General features: G+C 37.1%; 1 protein-coding gene and 1 long non-coding RNA gene across 16 annotated transcripts in view; one reads left to right on the top strand and one right to left on the bottom strand.

The window, feature by feature from the left end:
• Positions 1 to 9,261, bottom strand: part of LOC105465132 (uncharacterized) — a 66,553-nt gene extending 57,292 nt beyond the window's left edge. The window contains exons 1-2 of the long non-coding RNA XR_977313.3: positions 9,186 to 9,261; positions 1,914 to 1,959 (exon numbers count right to left, since the gene is read on the bottom strand). This is a non-coding gene — a long non-coding RNA (uncharacterized lncRNA). The remainder of the gene's footprint in view (positions 1 to 1,913; positions 1,960 to 9,185) is intronic.
• WDPC (WD repeat containing planar cell polarity effector) overlaps positions 1 to 18,920 on the top strand; it is a 675,061-nt gene that overhangs the window by 546,734 nt on the left and 109,407 nt on the right. The gene's annotated exons all lie outside the window — the stretch shown is intronic.

Raw genomic sequence — 18,920 nt, 5'->3', positions numbered from 1 at the left:
TCCCATTGGACAGAACCTGTTCATAAGGATACACTAACCGTAAGAAAGTCTGGAAAGCATTTTTAGTGGGGTGATTATGCACCCAGCAAAACACCAGTTACTATAAAAGCAAAAGTCATTTGGGGACAGCTAGCAGTTCATCTGTTACACTGAGATTTGAAGAATAGCATTTATTTATTGTTTAGAGACAATGTCTCACTCTGTTGCCATGGCTAGAGTGCAGTGGTGCAATCATAGCTCACTGCAGCCTCAAACTTCTGGGTACAAATAATCCTCTTGCCTCAGCTTCCTGTGTAGCTGGGACTATAGGAATGTAACACTATGCCTGGTTAACTTCTTATTTGAAGAATATTATTTAGAAAAAGAAAAACATGGAGAAACAACTTATTTTATATAATCCTCATATGCAGAGAAATGAAAATATAAAATAAATCCTATTCAAAGACATCCCAGCTGTACTTAATGTGGCTGTCTACAAATTTGCATATTATGAAATCCTTCCAAATGCATTATATTTCCAAATACATTTATCATATATGATCTTGCAGATACTATGCTATAAAAAAGCTGTAGCATTATAAGTTGCCATCTCCTTTAAAATGTATTTAAAAATTCTGATATAAAAGCTTATTCATGCTTAAATGGGTAACTTTAGAGAATGTAATATAGAGAATGTAAAATAAAGATCACTCATATTATTACCTGGGGATAACTGATAAAAAGAGTTATTTTAGTGTATTTAATTCCCTTTTTTCTATGCATATATTTAACAAAATTGGAATCATTATTTATCTTCCTTTTTGTTACCAGAGATATGTCATCACCACATTACCATGTCATTTAAAAAATCATTCAAAAGCTTGGTTTTTTATGTTATCTTCTTCCTAAAATGGCATTAAAGTCACGAGCCTAGGTGCAGTGACTCACGCATGTCATCCCAGCACTTGCAGAGGCAGAGGCTGGAGGATTGAATTGCTTGAGCCCAGAAGTTTGAGACCACCATGGACATCACAGTGAGACCCCATGTCTACAAAAAAATTAAAAATTTAGCTGGGCATGGTGGCAAACATGTAATCTAGCTACTTCAGCAGCTGAGGTGAGAACGTCATTTGAGCCCAGGAGTTTGAGGTCACAGGGAGTTATGATCAGGCCACTATACACAAGCCTCGACCACAGAGCAAGACTGCCTCTAAAAATACTTTAAAAATTAAAAATCATGGTAATATTGTAAACATATATAAAAATTCTATCCAAGAGGTGATACATGGATGAAGGTAAAGATTTGCTCTTATACTTTAAATATCTTATTATAAATACAAAATTCTTCTAAAATGAAGCACAAAAGTAGTTTTTAATTCTATAACCAACTGAAACTGTGGCCAACTGCTTAACTTCCTATACACTGTGCATTACAAGGTGCATTATATTATTTGTTTGACTTAGGTATATTCCTGCCAATCTACTTTTGGCTTCACTTCACCCTTCCTCCTTTATTATGTAATGATGTCAGTTTTGATCTAAACCTTTCTACCTATAGGCATCTTTCCCTAAAGACATCCTAAATATTTCATAATTATGAGCACATCAAAGACTAACTCTTGCTTGGCTGCAGAGGTCTATACAAGACTGTATTACTTGTATATCTTAAGAGATGTACAGTTTTGAGTAAACGTAAGTATGCTATGATTATCAAACCTTTGTTCCTTTCTTTGTGGTGACATAATGTTGTCAATCACAGAATGTGACATATGGTAATTAAGAATTGGTGTTATTGAATAAGTATGGATTTTCTCTAAATTAGTTATTTTCAGATGGAAACTTTCCATAATTTAAATGTTATTTAACATATTTTTGAATTCTGAAATACTACATTACTATATTCCAAAACAAGCTGTCAACTCTTCAGAACTTACCTAGTCATAAATTGACAGTTACTAAGCAAAAGGTAGTGGTCTTTCCCTGTGGAGAAAGGTACAAATGTTAAATTGTTATGCTTTAGCCCTTCCATTTTTCTTTCTGAGACAGGAGTTGAATGTCTCAAACCTCTTTCTCTGCTTTACTTATTAGACTAGCAAATTATGCCAATCTGGGGCACAATAACCCATATTCACATTTTCTATAGGAAAATAATGAAAGAATTTTGCTCAAGGATTGGTATATAACATTAAGGGTAACTAATGAAACTATGTAGTTAAAGAATAAACACAATACATGCCCAATGTAGTGTAGAATATAACAAAAATATCTTATATCAATAATCCCAAATGTGGATGGACAAGCAGATTTATGCAGTTATATGGTACAAACTAAGAATACTAAGGATGGGTGAGTCATGGTGGTTCATGCCTGTAATCCCAAAAACTCAAGAGGCCAAGGTGGGAGGATAGCTTGAGGCCAGGAGTTTGAGACCAGCTTGGGCAATATATCAAGACCTCAACTCTACCAAAAATTTTAAAGCTAGCTCGGGGTGGTGGCGCACATCTGCAGCCCTAGCTACTTGAGAGGCTGAGGTTAGGAGGATCAGTTGGACCAAGAGTTTGAGGTTACAGTGAGTTGTGATCATGCCAGTGTACTCCAGCCTGGGCAACAGAGTGAGACCCTGTCTCTAAAAAACAAAGAATACTAACAGTGATAGGAAAGCTGAGGTCTAGTCTTGGCTAAACTAGTAAAGACTAGCCAAATAACACTTAAACAGTCCCCTTTTGGGGTCTCAGTTTGCTCTATTATAAAATAAAGATACAGAAGAGTCTGTCTTTTCCAGCAGTAAGATTTTATGCGTGTGATTAGATATGACAAAATAGAATCCAAACTCAGGCACTATAAAATTCTAGCCAACATATAACTCTGAAAAAATCATTTATTCATATACATTTAATAGTACAAACAAACCCATACTAAAATAATAAGTTTGAATATTCTCTTAGAGGATTTCCTTAGAGGGGAAATTGCTTTATTCAAAAGATACTTTTAAATTAAATCCTCTTAGATACTGCCTTTAAAAGACATTATACTAAATTTAAAAGTGTAGCAAAAAGCATAACATTAAGGTGCCCAAGCAGAGGAGCTATTATAGAAACAAGAATTTCTAAATAAACAGAATGATTTAACATATATTAGCTAACAAAACTCATAAAATTATCGAACTTTAGAGCTAAAATTTGGACCTCTTACAGATATTTTACATGTATAAAATTCTCAATATGTCAGAATTTATATCAATTCTGAAGGTAATCTTTCTATGCCCTTATTATGTCCTTAGGAAATCTCTATTCACAAATCTTTGTTATGTAGTTGGCCTACTAAGTTTCTAAGTTACAATCATGTATCTTGTTTTATCAAAATTAAATGTCTTCACCTGTTTTTACCATTTTACAATTTACAAAATGGCTTCATATAACCATAAATCTATATTCTCTAGGGGAATTTGGAAAGAATCAGAGTTTTTATAGTCATTTAGGTTCCAAAGGCTTAAAGAAAATAAAATGCCCTACTTTCCTAGAAATAATAATCCTATAATACTTTTTGCTATAGGGCAGAATTTAATTTAAAGCTGATCTATTTCAGCTCCCACATACATACACATATACACACACATCCTTCAAGAATATAGATGTCAGCAACTCAAAGTATTCCAGTGGTGCACTGAGGCTGGACTCTACGGCCTCATGAGTGCCAATTATGTGCATCTCTTCCCAACTGCATGTTCAGTGACCATGGCTGGTAGCTCGAAATTAACCCTGGTAGGAATATTTATGTCATGGAAATTGGCAAACTCTACAAATTGGTTGGTTTTTCGTTTGAGTTCTGGTTTGGTTTGTGGAGAGCTAGTTGTTAATAATTTAATAGTGCATAACTGAAGTAATGCCAGATCATAGTTCCTGAAGGCCATGTCCTCACCTATACCAGAAAAGACCTATTACTCCCCTATTCTACAAATACAAGAACTGAAATTTTCTACTTTCGCATATACTCTTCTAACTTCCTAGGTTTGAACTAGAAGGATAAAAAGGGGAGTAAGGTCTATATCATATATGATTTGTTGTGTGTCTTTAAACTTATGTAGCAATGATGTCCAATAGAAGTATAATGCAAGCCACAGACAGAATTTTAAATTATCTACTACATCTTAGGGTACATCTCAGGGTACATCTCAAATCAGATGTTAAATTTTCATTGGAAATACATTATCTATATTCAAATTTTATAAAATTTACAGTTGAAGTAGTTTGTTACCCAAGTTGTTGTACACATTATTTAAAATGTCATAATTACTGAATGGAATATCAATTTTTAAATTTAATTGAAATTAAATAAAATCTTAAAATGTAGTTCCCCAGTCACATGAGCCATGTTTCAGGATTCAGTAGTCACATGCAGTAGTGTCTACCATATTGGAAACTGCAGCTTTAGAACATCAATAATTCAGGAATTTCCCAGAAGCTTAGGCCTTTTTCTGTGCTAACTTAAATTGTAGAATCAAAAATGAATTATTTCACTTTTCAATGCCGTAATTACCTGAGACAAAAATAACCTTTGAAGAATGAGGTGCTAATAGTTATTAATAGCTGTTTAACAAAAGAAATTTGTATTATTGCTATAATCATGAAAAGATTCACGTGATATACCACCTGCCATTTTGGGCATCTCATCTTATTTAACAACTCATGAAGCTGTAGCTGCATTTTTGTTTTGTTTTTTTTTTTTTTAGAAAATATTTAATTTTTATTTGAGATTAGAGGAATGCATGTGCAGGTTTGTTACAAGGGTATATTGCCTAATGCTGAGGTTTCAGCTTCTATTGACCCTATCACCCAGATAGTGAATATAGTACCTAACAAGTTTCTCAGCCCTTGCCCCTCTCTTTCCCTCTCTCCTTTTGGAGCCACCAGTGTGTGTTGTTCCATATTTACATCTGTATGTACCCAGGGTTTAGCTGCTCCTACTTTATAAGAGAATATAGGATATTTCATTTTCCGTTTCTGCATTACTTCACTTATGATAATGCCTCCACAGCTGCATCCATGTTGCTGCACAGGACATGATTTTTTATGGCTACATAGTATTCCATGGTGTATTTGTATCACATTTTCATTATCCAGTTCACCACTGATGAGCACTAAGGTTGTTTCCCTATCTTTGCACTTGTGAGTAGTGCTACAACAAGCGTACAAGTCCAGGTATCTTTGGTAGCACAATTTTCCTTTGGGTATAAACGCAGTAGTGGGATTTACTGGATGTAATTGTAGTTCAACTCAGTTTTTTTTTCTTTCTTTTTTTTTTTTTTTTAAGAAATCTCCAAACTGCTTTCTACTGGGGCTGAACTAATTTTTACATTCCCACTGTATAAGCATTCCCTTTTCTCTGTAGCCTTGCCAACATCTGTTGTTTTTAAATTTTTTAACAAAAGTCAATCTGATTGGTGTGAGATGGTATCTCATTGTGGTTTTGATTTGCATTCCTCTGATGATTAATGATACTGAGCATTTTTTTAACGTTTGGCCACTTGTATGTCTTCTTTTGAGAAGTGTCTTTTCATGTCCTTTACCCACATTTTAATGTTTTTTTTTCTTAATGATTTAAGTTCCTTCTAGATTCTGGATATTAGTCCTTTGTTGGAGGTATGTAGTTTGCAAATATTTTCTACCATTCTGTAGATTATCTGTTTATTCTGTTGATAGTTTCTTTTGCTGTGCAGAAGCTCTTTAAGCAGGTCCCAATTTTCCATTTTTGTTATTGTTGCAATTGCTGTTGAGGATGTCTATCAAGTAATAAATTCTTTGACTATATCGATTTCCACAAGAGTATTTCTTAGGTTTTATTCTAGGATTTTTATATTTTGGGGTTTAACATTTAAGTCTTACCCATCTTGACTTAATTTCTGTATATGTTGAGAGGTAGGGGTCCAGCTTCATTCTTCTGCATATGGCTAGCCTATTTTCCCAGCATCATTTATTGTATAGGAAGTCCTTTCCCCATTGCTTATTTTTGTTGAATTTGTTGAAGATCAGCTGGTTCTAGGCATACAGCTTTATTTCAGCATTCTCCATTCTGTTCCACTCTTTTCTGTATGTCTGTACCAGTACCATGCTGTTTTGGTTACTGCAGTCTTGTTATATAGTTTGAAGTCAGATAGTCTGATGCCTCCAGCTTTATTCTTTTTGCTTAGGATTTCTATGGCTATTCAGGCTCTTTTTTAAATTCTATATGAATTTTAGTTAAGTTTTTTCTAATTCTGTGAAAAATGACCTTGGTAACTGGCTAAGTATAGCATTTAATCTGTAGATTGCTTTGGGCAGTATGGACATTTTTAATTTTTTTAATTTTTTATTTTTTTTGAGACAGAGTCTCGCTTAGTCGCCCAGGCTGGAGTGCAATGGCGCGATCTCGGCTCACTGCAAGCGCCACCTCCCGGGTTCACGCCATTCTCCTGCCTCAGTCTCCCAAGTAGCTGGGACTACAGGCGCCCGCCGCCTCGCCCTGCTAATTTTTTGCATTTTTAGGAGAGACGGGGTTTCACCGTGTTAGCCAGGATGGTCTCGATCTCCTGACCTCGTGATCCACCCGCCTCGGCCTCCCAAAGTGCTGGGATTACAGGCGTGAGCCACCGCGCCCGGCCAAGTATGGACATTTTAATGATATTAATAATTCTTCCAATCCATGCACATGGAAGTTTTTCCATTTGTTTGTGTCATCTATGATTTCTTTCAGCAGTGTTTTGTAGTTCTTGTGGAGATCTTACACTTTCTTGGTTAGGTGTATTCTTAAGTATTTTATTTTGTGTGTGGCTACTGTAAGTAGGATTATGTTCTTGACTTGGCTCTCAGCTTGAACGTTATTGGTATATAGAAATGGCACTGATTTTTCTATGTTGATTTTGTATCCAAAACCTTACAGAAGTCATTTATCAGGTCTAGGAGTCTCCTGGTGAAATATTTAGGGTTTCCTATGTACAGAATCATATCATCAGCAAAGAGAGATAATTTGACTTCCTCTTTTCCTATTTGGATGCCTTTCATTTCTTTCTCTTCTCTTGATTTCTCTGGCTAGAACTTCCAATACTTTTTTGAATAGGAGTGTGGGCATCTTTGTGTTGTTCCTGTTCTTAAGGGGAATGCTTCCAGCTTTTGCCCATGCAGTACGATGTTGGCTGTGGGTTTGTCATAGATGGCTCTTATTATTTTGAGGTTTGTTCTTTCTATGCCTAGTTTGTTGAGGGTTTTTATCAAGAAGGATGTTGGATTTTATCAAAGGCTTTTTCTGTGTCTATTGAAATGATCATATGGGTTTTTTTATTCTGTTTATGTGGTAAATCACATTTATTCAATTGTGTATGTTGAACCAAACTTGCATCCTAGGAATAAAGCCTGCTTGATCATGGTGAATTACCTTTTTAATTTGCTGCTGGATTTGATGTGTTAGAATTTTGTTGCAGAGTTTTGCATATATGTTTATCAGGGATACTGGCCTGTGGTTTTCTATTTTCAATGCACCTTTGCCAGGTTTTGGTATCAGGGTGGTTCTGGCTTCATAGAATGAGTTAAGAAGGAGTTCCCTTCTACTGAATTTCTGGAATAGTTTCAGTAGGATTGGTACAAGTTCTTTGTACATCTGGTTTAACTCACCTGTGAATCCATCTGGGCCAGGGCTTTTTTTGATTGGTAGCCTTTTTATTACTGATTCATTTTCATAACTTCTTGTTTACTTTTCTGTTCAGGATTTCACCTTCTATCTGGCTCAATCTTGGGTGGCTGTGTGTTTCCAGGAGTTGATCTGTTTCCTCTACATTTTCTACTTCGTGTACATTGAGGTGTTTGTATTAGTTTCTGAGGATCTTATGTATATCTGTGGGATCTGTTGTAATGTCTCCTTTGTCCCTTCTGATTGTGCTTATTTGGATCTTCTCTCTTTTTTTCTTTGTTAATGTAGCTAGTGGTCTATTAATCCTGTTTATCCTTTCAAAGAACCAACTTTTCATTTATCCTTTATATTATTTTTGGTGTCAGTTTATTTAGTTCTGCTCTAATTTTAGTTATTTATCTTCTGTTTTCACAGCATTTTGGAGAAGAGCTTAATGATGTTTATGTTAGTGGTAATAAATGCTAAGCATTTATGGAGTGCTTTTCATCTTTGAAGGGATTTACAAATAGTTATTAATCTGATAACATAATAATATATCATTTCTGTTAGAAGTGAATTATAGGGCCAAAGAAGGCATTTCGTCTCAACAAAAACCAGTACACTTGTCATACATTCTATATTACAATGTACATAAACTTGTGTTAATACTTTATTCCTGAATAAGACAAAATATTCATATTAAGTTTTCTGATTCTAAGTACCATAATAAACTAATCACAGAGAAAAATTATTCTTCTTTAATGTTTATCACCTGTGTATTGTCTACAAAATTAACAAAAGCTAGCCACAGCTTTCTTGATTATATAGACTTTAAAATGCCATTTTTATGTTATTTATCCTCTCAACTGCCATCCAAATTATTGTATTATCCATTTTATAGGCATTCCAGCTTTCAAAGGGATTATTTGCATCATTTTTTTAAGAGATGAAATCTTGCTCTGTCACCCAGGCTGAAGTGCAGTGGCATGGTCATAGCTCACTGCAGCCTCAAACTCATGGGCTTAAGCAATCATCCTACCTCATTTTCCCAAGTAGCTGGGATTACAGGTGCAAGCCACAGTGCCTAGCTCATTTAATATTGTTACCGCAACAACACTAAAAGATAGATGGTAACAGGTGCTGTTATACCCATTTGCTCTTTTTGATGAAACTCAGGCTAAGTGACTTGCTCAAAGTTAACATACTGATTGGTGCAAGAAATAGAGCCAGAATCTAGGTCTTGTGATTTTAGCCAACCTTATCTAGTATTTACTATATGTTGGAAAATGTGTTGAACACTGTTCATACATTATCTCATTTTATGGTTACAACCACCTCACAACATACCTATTTTACCCATGAGTAAAAATTATGATGCCGAGAGATTGTTACACATAGGTCCTTTTTACCCTAAGCATATGTTCTTAACTTTTATAATACTATGCTGAATCTTTAAATGGAATACTGGGTAGGCTATTTGGGCACAGGAGGAGGTGGCTGCACCTCCTGCAGAGTTAACCTTGGCTGAGCAAGGGGCTCCAGGGCTGGACACCAGATCAACCACATACCCCTAAGTGAGGGCATCATTAACGTCTGTGGCCTGCAAGTTGAGGTATGCAGGCGATCACCAGGTCAACATCTGAGCACTCCTGGACCAGAACCAGTGCATTCCAGAATTCTTGAATTGAGGATTCTAAGACAGGGATTCATAATGCCCTCTGGTTGATGTGCTGGTGGTTGCCAGGAGGCTTGGCTTCACATTCAGAGGAAGGTACCAAAAAACTGATACTTTCCCTAAATTGGCTTTTGTATTTGCTTCGTCGATGTCTGTCATAGTGAACATCTTAAGATATGCTAGAATATTTTGACATTCCTGTAGACAAAGTTTTACTGGTTTGAGAAAATAAAGAATGTGGATCAAGTAGGAATATCATTTGTATTATCGGGAAAATGCTTCCATTAGAACTTTGTAGAGGACTTAATTTTGAGTTGGTCCCACTCTTGAACTGTGTAGACTGTGGATTTATGGTTCTATCTTTTGCTGATATTTTCTATGTGGCAAATGATGAAGAAGCCAGCTAGCTCTGATTTTTTAATAGTATACAGAAAAAAGAAAACAACAAAATTGAATTTTTCCGTATTTTGCAACTAATTTGGGATCCATTGTCACCTGCCCTAAGATATAACAAACCAGCGAAAAAAGATCTGCCTGCAAATGAAGCTGCAATTAAAAAAAGTAGTTGTCCTTGAAGTTTTGTTTTGTTTTGTTTTTGCCGTCGGATTGCTGCAATTGTGGAAATGCAGGAACTTAAAAAGAGTACAAATTCTAGCTCCTTTGGCTTGAACGATAGGCCTATTAGTTTGAGACAAATGCCAGCATTGGGGGCTACTCAGATGAGTTTCCAACTTGGAGTCAGATCAGTTTCCAAATTCAATGCTTTCTTCTCCTCCTTGCTTCCTTCTCCTCCACCACCACCTCCTCCTCAGTTTTTTTCTCTCCAGCCTCCATATTCCTCCTGTACAACCAGGATCTAATATTTGTAACTCAGATAATCCAGCTACTGAAATGAACAAACAACACGCAAGTGCCAGTAAGACCAATTATAATTATCATTCAAAAAGCCAGAGAAATATAATCCAAACATATTTGATGTTCTAAAGGATATGAAAAAGTTTAAGCTTAATGTAATTAATGGTCACCTAGCAGTAAACCCATTCATAAAAGGAAAAGACAAAATTCATAATAGGACCCAATGTCTTTAATATCTCATGCACTTATGCAGAAATTTGCATTTCAAGATTCTTTTGAGAAAGCAAATACATCTTGAGAGTCTTCCGCATTTTCTAGTCCAATAACGTCAAGGTTTGGGCATCACATTTCACAGTAAGGACAGTGATCTCAAGCAAAACTGATAAACACAGCAGCTGCTGGCCAAGGTATCAGCAACGAAATCTGTGTCTAAACTTAGAACGAAAGATTACAAAAATACACCAGCCTGTCTTTCACTACATTTCAAAGGATCTTCTCTTCTGTTAAATGAAGTCAAATAAAGTCTGTATGCTGGAATATGCTAGTGTAGAGTTCTAAAAAGTCTGGACTCTTAAGAATACCTTGTCTCGAAGTCCTTGGGCATGCCTATGGCTTGAATGATACTGCCAAGGTTTTCTTCTGGGTTTTTATGGTTTTAGGTGTAACATTTCAGTCTTTAATCCATCTTGAATTAATTTTTGTTTAAGATATAAGGAAGGGATCCAGTTTCAGCTTTCTACATATGGCTAGCCAGTTTTGCCAGCACTATTTATTAAATAGGGAATCCTTGCCCCATTTCTTGTTTTTGTCAGGTTGATCAAAGATCAGATGGCTGTAGATCTGTGGTATTATTTCCGGGGGCTCTATTCTGTTTCATTGGTCTATATCTTTGTGTTGGTACCAGTACTATGCTGTTTTGGTTACTGTAGCCTTGTAGTATAGTTTGGAGTCAGGTAGCATGACACCTCCAGCTTTGTTCTTTCAGCTTAGCATTGTCTTGGCAATGCGGGCTCTTTTTTGGTTCCATATGAACTTCAAAGTAGTTTTTTCCTATTCTGTGAAGAAAGTCATTTGTAGTTTGATGGGGATGGCATTGAATCTATAAATTACCTTGGGCGATATGGCCATTTTCACGATATTGATTCTTCCTATCCATGAGCATGGAATGTTCTTCCATTTGTTTGTGTCCTCTTATTTCCTTGAGCAGTGGTTTGTAGTTCTCCTTGAAGAGGTCCTTCACATCCATTGTAAGCTGGATTCCTACGTATTTTATTCTCTTTGAAGCAATTGTGAATAGGAGTTCACTCATGATTTGGCTCTCTATTAGTCTGTTACTGGTGTATAAGAATGCTTGTGATTTTTGCACATTGATTTTGTATCCTGAGACTTTGCCGAAGTTGCTTATCAGCTGAAGGAGATTTGGGGCTGAGACAGTGGGGTTTTCTAAATATACAGTCATGTCATCTGCAAACAGGGACAATTTGACTTCCTCTTTTCCTAATTGAATACCCTTCATTTCTTTCTCCTGCCTGATTGCCCTGGCAAGAACTTCCAACACTATGTTGAATAGGAGTGGTGGGAGAGGGCATCCCTGTCTTGTGCCAGTTTTCAAGGGGAATGCTTCCAGCTTTTGCCCATTCAGTATGATATTGGCTGTGGATTTGTCATAAATAGCTCTTATTTTGAGATACGTCCCATCAATACCTAGTTTATTGAGAGTTTTTAGCATGAAGGGCTGTTGAATTTTGTCGAAGGCCTTTGCTGCATTTATTGAGATAATTATGTAGTTTTTGTCTTTAGTTCTGTTTATATGATGGATTACGTTTATTGATTTGCATATATTGAACCAGCGTTGCATCCCAGGGATGAAGTCAACTTGATGTATAAGCTTTTTGATGTGCTGCTGGATTCAGTTTGCCAGTATTTTATTGAGGATTAAAACACCAAAAGCAATGGCAACAAAAGCCAAAATTGACAAATGGGATCTAATTAAACTAAAGTTTCTGCAGAGCAAAATAAACTACCATCAGAGTGAGCAGGCAACCTACAGAATGGGAGAATATTTTTGCAATCTATCCATCTGACAAAGGGCTAATATCCAGAATCTACGAAGAACTCAAACAAATTTACAAGAAAAAATCAAACAACCCCATCAAAAAGTGGGCAGAGGATATGAACAGACACTTCTCAAAAGAAGACATTTATGCAGCCAACAGACACATGAAAAAATCCTCATCACTGGCCATCATAGAAATGCAAATCAAAACCACAATGAGATACCATCTCACATCAGTTAGAATGGCGATGATTAGAATGTCAGGAAACAAGAGGTGCTGGAGAGGATGTGGAGAAATGGGAACACTTTTACACTGTTGGTGGTACTGTAAACTAGTGCAACCATTGTGGAAGACAGTGTGGCGATTCCTCAAGGATGTAGAACTAGAAATACCATTTGACCCAGCAATCCCATTACTGGGCACATACCCCAAGGATTATAAATCATGCTGCTATAAAGACATATAAACATGTATGTTTATTGCGGCACTATTCACAATAGTAAAGACTTGGAACCAACCCAAATGTTCATCAATGACAGACTGGATTAAGAAAAGATTAAGAGCATATATACTCTAAGGAATACTATGCAACCATGAAAAACGATGAGTTCATGTCCTTTGTAGGAACATGGATGCAGCTGGAAACCATCATTCTGAGCAAACTATCGCAAGGACAGAAAACCAAACACCACATGTTCTCACTCATAGGTGGGAATTGAACAATGAGAATACTTGGACACAGGGTGCGGAACATAACGCACTGGGGCCTTTCGTGGGGTGGGGGGAGGGAGGAGGGATAGCATTAGGAGATATACCTAATGTAAATGATGAGTTAACGGGTGCAATACACCAACATGGCACATGTATACATATGTAACAAACCTGCACGCTGTGCACATGTACCCTAGAACTTAAAGTATAATTTAAAAAATAAAACCAAACAAAAAGAATACCTTGTCTCTGGTTTTGGAAGATCCAGCAACATTTTACTGATGATAGGTTTATGGATTTTTTTCATGTATTAATATTACTGAAAGTTGATATACACTTCAAATAGTTTTCCTAAGCAATTGTGACTTGCTAATTTAAGAGCTTTTGAATCTTTTAAAAATTGGCAGTGATCTCCTGTACATGACCTCCAGCAACTTGGGAGATTTTCAGAAGATAAAAGTAAACTTTTTTCATTAAGAAAGTCAGAGTTTGAGTCGTATATGTTGAGCCTTCTAAAATTTCTTCCTGAGATGCTAAATTATTCTTAGCAACTGATTTTGACTATTAAATGCTTCAACTAGTAATATTTAAAGACTCTTCTCAACAAATATTGCTATACTTGGCAGTAAATATGTATGCCTGTCATTTTTCTTTCCTTTGTTCCCTGTTACATTTATACTCTGTTCCTTTGTTAAACAGAGTGCAAAATAAATGTACCTGTTGAACTTGAAATAAATAAAAATGGAATATTATCAAGGTTGGGGAATAAAGGAACCAATCTTCATTAAAAATAACTACTATGTATTCGCACATGCTATTTGTAAGCCATAATGCTAAGTTCTGTAATTACTATCGTATTTCATATTTACAACTACAGAGTTAAATATTACTTTTCCCAGTTACAAATAAGGACACAGAGACTCAGCCTGTCAGTGGCAGATTTTGAAACCATGCCTATTTTACTACAAATCTCATACTCTAAATCACTTTGCTGTTCTGCTTTTTAAGTCCACTGCCATTTCCTATATTTTTTACCACCATAATGTTGCATGTTAAAGATTAGTTGTGTGGTTCTTTTTTTAATTTTGGCATAGAAAAGATAGCAAGAAAGGTTTTGTCTTCTTTGTTTACCATATTATATTAACAATGCTACAAACAAGTGCTTATGCCACTTACATAGCACAGTGCAGGAAAGTAGCTTTGAGCATTTAATCATACAATCTCTATAACACCTTTGCATGGTATCATACTGACAGGTTATAATACTACTGTGGAACTGGAGGTTTTTACCTTAGAGCTTTTAGCTTGAGCTAAGTAGTTCCTTCATTTATGAAACGGAAACTTCTACAATTCCTCTAGAACTAAAGGAAGTAGTTCATTCAGTAGGTATTTTAAAACTATATTTATAATAAAATATGAGATAGAGGATAAAACATTGCTTGTCATAGCTAAATAATTTATATTAATGGGGACTGACTGTTGATTATGTGCATAGAGTGATTCCTTTTCCTTAGGAAAATTTTTTTCCTACATTACCTGAATATCCTTCTGAGAGCCTCACTTTATTTTGCCTTATTAATCAAAAATAAAAGTGTTTGGAGCTATTCTAGGTTACTTAGATGTTCATAATGATGTTTTTCATAACAAATGGTGTGTTAAGTTCCATAAACACTTCCTGGCCAAATTTTCTGTTAATTTTCAATTAGTTCTTTCTTCTTTATTTTCTGGCTAAATTCCACTTGTACTAGATAGTTACCATGTTGTGCATAAGACTGCTTCCAAGAAAGAAGTAAAACAAGTTTGTACATGTACATTCCTATGAAAAGACAAAATGTGAAAGATAAACATAATATTTCTAGTAAAACTCTACCCTTATCTAGAATTAAGTATACTCATAAATATATGTACCATAGTAATGTAGAGAGATTACTTTTTCATTATTTTGTAAAGTGTATAATTTTTCCATGCTAATAATCTAGATATTTGGGATGCATTCATTTAAGTGGAAGGAATAGCTGGCAAATATTTTCATGTCAGGTGGTATGCATGCTAGGTTTTTATAACCTTTCTTCTGTTTATTCGACGTAAGGTAACTTAATGTGACAGGGTGTGACACATCACAAAGATGACTCAGGTCAGGAATTTCAAGAAATCTTGAAAACCGTATCTTAAAATGATTTAAATAAATAGTATTTTAAGGTTATACAGAATATATAGTATTTTTTTCCTCTCTATCAAATAATTTAGTTCAAATGCTTAGGAAAGTCTTTTACTCAAGCAAAGGAAAATATATGGCAGTTGAGGTAAGGCAGGAATCCCTAGGTTTCTCTGGGCTAGAGTCTCTTCCAGCAGACACAGGTATTTAGTTAGAGTTTACACATTCCATTGTTGACCAAACCATTCTAGTAATAAAATTATGTTTTCCTCATCTACCTTTATTTTTCTAAAGCTTCTGCATATATTTAGCTGTCATCACAAACTCCTGTTCCAAAGCACAGGATTTCAACATAGAGAATGGGTAGATGAGTAGATCACAAGATTTGCTTTGAAAGAGCCAAATTTTGTTTCTATCATAGTGAATATACATATTGTAAGTGTTCAACTCAAAGAATTTTGACTAAGTGAACACACACATATAATTGGCATCCAGACGATGAACTAAATTTTACCAGCATTCCAAAAGGTTCCTTTGTGCAATCTTCTTATACTGCAAAGGATTAAATTTCCTGCCTTCTAATACTATAAATCAGTTTCACCTGGTTTTGGAAGAGAATTACACATCCTTATCCAGAAACAAGTGCATTCGTAAATATATATACTGTAGTAATATACAGAGATGACTATTTGCGTCTTTTTGTGTGTTGGCGGAGGTAGATGAGGAAGACATAATTTTACTACTCTTATGTTTGTGAAATGTACCCATATTGTTATGTATATTATCCCACTGTATACCACAATTTGTTTATTCATTTCACCATTAAGAAACATTTGGGTTGAGCTTCACGTCCAAGATGGCCAAATAGGAACAGCTCCAGTCTACAGCTCCCAGCGTGAGCGATGCACAAGACAGGTGATTTCTGCATTTCCAACTGAGGTACCGGATTCATCTCACGGGGGCTTGTCGGAGAGTGGGGGCACGACAGTGGGTGCAGCGGATGGACCATGAGCGGAAGGAGGGCGAGGCATCGCCTCACCTTGGAAGCACAAGGGATCGGGGAAATCCCTTTCCTAGCCAAGGGAAGCTGTCACAAATGGTACCCGGAAAATCGGATCACTCCCACCCTAATACTGTGCTTTTCTAACGGTCTTAGCAAATGGTACACCAGGAGATAATATCCTGTGCCTGGCTCGGAGGGTCCCTCGTCCACGGAGCCTCGCTCACTGCTAGCACAGCAGTCTGAGATCGAACTGCAAGGTGGCAGTGAGGCTGGGGGAGGGGTGCCCACCATTGTTGAGGCTTGAGTAGGTAAACAAAGGCACTGGGAAGCTCGAACTGGATGGAGCCCACCACAGCTCAAGGAGGCCTGCCAGCCTCTGTAGACTCCACGGGGTCTTCCAGGGTGAGGCGATGCCTCGCCCTCCTTCCGCTCACAGTCCATCGGCTGCACCCACTGTCGTGCCCCCACTGTCTGACAAGCCCCCGTGAGATGAACCCGGTACCTCAGTTGGAAATGCAGAAATCACCTGTCTTGTGCATCGCTCACGCTGGGAGCTGTAGACTGGAGCTATTCCTATTCGGCCATCTTGTCACCTGGAGTCATGGCATAGCCGAACAAAAGGCAGCAGAAACCTCTGCAGACTTAAATGTCCTTGTCTGACAGCTTTGAAGAGAGTAGTGGTTCTCCCAGCAAGGAGTTTGAGATCTGAAAACGGACAGACTGCCTCCTCAAGTGGGTCCCTGACCCCCGAGTAGCCTAACTGGGAAGCACCCTCCAGTAGGGGCCAACTAACACCTCACACGGCCGGGTACCCCTTTGAGACGAAGCTTCCAGAGGAACGATCAGGCAGCAGCATTTGCTGTTCAGCAATATTCGCTGTTCTGCAGCCTCCACTGGTGATACCCAGGCAAACAGGGTCTGGAGTGGACCTCCAGCAAACTCCAACAGACCTGCAGCTGAGGGTCCTCACTGTTAGAAGGAAAACTAACAAACAGAAAGGACACCCACACCAAAACCCCATCTGTACGTCACCATCATCAAAGACCAAAGGTAGATAAAACCACAAAGATGGGGAAAAAACAGACCAGAAAAGCTGAAAATTCTAAAAATCAGAGTGCCTCTCCCCTTCCATGGGAAGGCAGCTCCTCGCCAGCAACGGAACAAAGCTGGACAGAGAATGACTTTGACGAGTTGAGAGAAGAAGACTTCAGACGATCGGTAATAACAAACTTCTCCAAGCTAAAGGAGGATGTTTGAACCCATTGCAAAGAAACTAAAAACCTTGAAAGAATATTGGAGGAATGGCTAACTAGAATAAACAGCGTGGAGAAGACCTTAAATGACCTGATGGAGCTGAAACCCATGGCACGAGAACTACGTGACACATGCACGAGCTTCAGTAGCTGATTCGATCAACTGGAAGAAAGGGTATCAGTGACTGAAGATCAAATGAATGAAATGAAGCAAGAAGAGAAGTTTAGAGAAAAAAGAGTAAAAAGAAATGAACAAAGCCTCCAAGAAATATGGCACTGTGAGAAAAGACCAAACCTACATCTGATTGGTGTACCTGAAAGTGACGGGGAGAATGGAACCAAGTTGGAAAACGCCCTTCAGGATATTATCCAGGAGAACTTCCCCAACCTAGCAAGGCAGGCCAACATTCAAATTCAGGAAATACAGAGAACACCACAAAGATACTCCTCGAGAAGAGCAACTCCAAGACACATAATTGTCAGATTCACCAAAGTTGAAACGAAGGAAAAAATCTTAAGGGCAGCCAGAGAGAAAGGTCGGGTTACCCACAAAGGGAAGCCCATCACACTAACAGCAGATCTCTCAGCAGAAACTCTACAAGTCAGAAGAGAGTGGGGGCCAATATTCAACATTCTTAAAGAAAAGAATTTTCAACCCAGAATTTCATATCCAGCCAAACTAAGCTTCCTAATAAGTGAAGGAGAAATAAAATCCTTTACAGACAAGCAAATGCTGAGAGATTTTGTCTGCCCTACAAGAGCTCCTGAAGGAAGCACTAAACATGGAAAGGAACAACCAGTACCACCCACTGCAAAAACATGCCAAATTTTGAAGACCTTCGATGCTAGGAAGAAACTGCATCAGCTAACGAGCAAAATAACCAGATAACATCATAATGACAGGATCAAATTCACACATAACAATATTAACCTTAAATATTAATGGGCTAAATGTTCCAATTAAAAGACACAGACTGGCAAATTGGATACAGTCAAGACCCATCAGTGTGCTGTATTCAGGGAGACCCATCTCATGTGCAGAGACACACATAGGCTCAAAATAAAGGGATGGAGGAAGATCTACCAAGCAAATGGAAAACAAAACAAAACAAAAAACAGGGATTGCAATCCTACTCTCTGATAAAACAGACTTTAAACCAACAAAGATCAGAAGAGACAAGGCCATTACATAATGGTAAATGGATCAATTCAACAAGAAGAGCTAACTATCCTAAATATATATGCACCCAACACAGGAGCACCCAGATTCATAAACCAAGTCCTTAGAGACCTACAAAGAGACTTAGACTCCCATACAATAATCACGGGAGACTTTAACACCTCACTGTCAACATTAGACAGAGCCACGAGACAACCTGTACATTGTGCACATGTACCCTAGAACTTAAAGTATAATAAAAAAAAGGAAATATTTGGGTTGTCTCCAGTTTGAGGCTATTATAAATATTATTCTGCATGTCTTTTGTGAATGTATATACCCATTTCTTTTGGGTATAATATCTGGGACTTGAATTGTTGGGTCTTAGGGCATGTGTTTTTTCAGCTTTACTAGATACCTCTTAGGATTTTTCCA

Source organism: Macaca nemestrina, chromosome 13 (genome assembly GCF_043159975.1).
Source record: "Macaca nemestrina isolate mMacNem1 chromosome 13, mMacNem.hap1, whole genome shotgun sequence".
Taxonomy (NCBI): Eukaryota; Metazoa; Chordata; class Mammalia; order Primates; family Cercopithecidae; genus Macaca; species Macaca nemestrina.
Note: the sequence above shows the minus strand (reverse complement) of the source record. Positions and strands in the feature narration are given on the sequence as shown.